Raw genomic sequence first — 2,819 nt, forward strand, 5'->3', positions numbered from 1 at the left:
GGGAGATATTGCGCATGCGCGAGCACCGTTTCCGACGTGCAGTACAGCCTAAATAAAAGTACGTAATATAGCTTGCTGCGGGAGAGAAGGGTGGTGGACTGAGGGAATGTGGCAGGGATAACAGCCGAGGGGCGGTGGAAGAAGAAGGAGGCTGAGCGTGCAACAAGGGAGACAAGGGGAAGGCCGGGCGGCAACATTTTTTTTCCCACTTGAGTTCCGGACCACAGCCAATCAGCGCACTCCATTCACTCGACTTCCTCAAAGCAACAATGTAAAATGAATACCTCCTAACCCTAACCCTAACCCTAACCCTAACCCTAACACGTAACCGAACCCTAACACTAATTATAATCCAACCATATATATAAGAACCATTTATTACAAAACACTATCTATGGTGGGTCCGGAACTCAAGTGGGGAAAAAAAATTTGCGGCCAGGCGGGGATGAAGCAGTAGTTTTGTACCCTACTGGCTAGGGCGCTCTCCTAATTATACACACAGATCTACTGACAATAATTTATTACAGAAACCTATGCTGAGATACCCCCTGACCAAATTAAATTCGTATTCATTAGAAAATATAACTCCGCTAGTGAGATATTGCCCTTGCGCTAACATACTAACGTAGCCAGATTGTATACTGGCTGGTATATGGAACAAGGACCTTACATGCAAGGGCTTCTTCCCACATCTTAAGTGAGGTCTACTGTTGGAATATTATTATAGAAATCTATATGCTGGGATAACCCCTCTTCATTTTAAATTCATAATTTTGGCAAAATATTCTTCTTCTTGGGAGATATTGCGCATGCGCCTGCACCGTTTCAGACGTGCAGTACGGCCTAAATAAAGGTACGTAATATAGCTTGCTGTGGGAGAGAGGGATGAGAGACTGAGGAAAGGTGGCAGGGAAGACAGCCGAGGGGCGGTGGAAGAAGAAGGAGGCTGAGCGTGCGACAAGGGAGACAAGGAGAAGGGCGGGCGGGGATGAAGTAGTAGTTTTGCACACTACTGGCTAGGGCGCTCTCCTAATTATAAACAAAGGTCTACTGATAATAATTTATTACGGAAACCTATGCTGAGATACCCCCTGACCAAATTAAATGCATTTTCGGCACAAAATATAACTGCTCTGGTGAGATATTGCGCATGCGCCCAAACAGTAACGTATAGCCAGCTTATGTACTGACTGGTATATGCAGCCGAGACCTTGCATGCAAGATCTGCTTCCTATTTCATAAGTGAGGTCAACTGATGGAATATTATCATAGAAATCTATGCTGGGATAACCCCCCTTTATTTTAAATTCCTAATTTTGGCAAATATTTTTCTTCTTGAGAGATATTGCGCATGCGCGAGCACCGTTTCCGACGTGCAGTACGACCTAAATATAAGTAGCATACTGTATTTTCTCACAGCCGATTATTTAATAAGAATCGCACATATTAACGTTCGTTCTTAGAGTTTCATTGTCGAATACATCATTAGCATTCTAGGAACCCGCAATGTAACTTATCATAGTAGTCTTTTCCCCAAATAATAAAATAATGCCATAAATGCTTAATTTAATAATGAATAATAAATAACGAACAAAGGTTTCTTTCTTGTTACAGCAAAAATTCGCTCCCTCGCTCCGACGATCCACCGATCCCCTTCAGCGTGTGCCGAGTTGAACTAGTGGTAGCGGATCTGCATCCTGTAGAGATGGTCCATGCCTCAGCTACACACAAGTCTCCCCCTCCCACGAGAAAGCAGAAGTTTTTCTACAGTGAGAGTCCCCCCCTCCCCCTCTCACACACACACACGCAGCCACTTGTCTCGGACAATGGGAGCACGTCCTGACCACTTGGCCACAACTGTCTTAATTGCTTTCAGGACTAGTTGTCTAGCATTTGCATTGTCGGCTGTCTTGTGAGTGGTATCAGCTGCTGCTGCTGGTGGTGGACTGCTGCCTGCCTCTGTACTGCACCTGTGGATCACATAGCCTTGGAACTGTAGCCCTTCGCTCTGCCATGGCGTGGCTCAAACAGGCACTGAGGCTGAGAGGGTCTATGTACCCCAGGGTACTGCCGGAACGTACCCTGGGTACGGTCCGGTATACGGGAACGTACCCTGGTAACTATCTAATATGCCGGACCGTACCTCGCCTACTCCACTAACTCTAGGGAGTCGCCTACGCCTACTCCCAAACCCTAACCCTAACCCTAACTCTAAACCCTAACCCTAACCCTAACCATATTAGATAGTTACCAGGGTACGTTCCGGTATACCGGATCGTACCCAGGGTACGTTCCGGCAGTACCCTGGGGGACATAGACCCTCTCAGCCTCACTGAGGGCAGGGGGCAGCAGCTACAGCGGCTACTGACCTAGCAGGGTGTGACCAGCGGTCAAGAGAGATGTCAAGAAGTGCAAAAGGAACGAGAGAAAAGAAGTGCGAGAGTCGTTTAACTTAGTACTGCAGAGAGGTGCGAAATGCCGGTGCTGCTTGATCTACCACTGCCCACTGATCAGCCCAGCCACTACCCACTGACAGGTCAGTCCAGCCACTACCCACTGACTGGTCAGTCCAGCCACTACCCACTGACTGGTCAGTCCAGCGAGGGCCGCACTGTTCTCTGATTTGTCCTCATACTAGCAACTGTCATGTATATATATATATGTATATATATATATGTGTGTATATATATATATGTGTGTGTTCCGTACTAGTTGAACGTATATCGTGTAGCTAGCAGCGTACGTACTCGCTGCACGGAGAGAGAGAGAGTGTGTGAGAGAGAGAGAGAGAGAGAGAGAGAGAGAGAGAGAGAGAGAGA

The sequence above is a fragment of the Priapulus caudatus genome, unplaced genomic scaffold (genome assembly GCF_000485595.1).
Source record: "Priapulus caudatus unplaced genomic scaffold, Priapulus_caudatus-5.0.1 Scaffold1741, whole genome shotgun sequence".
Classification (NCBI taxonomy): domain Eukaryota; kingdom Metazoa; phylum Priapulida; class Priapulimorpha; order Priapulimorphida; family Priapulidae; genus Priapulus; species Priapulus caudatus.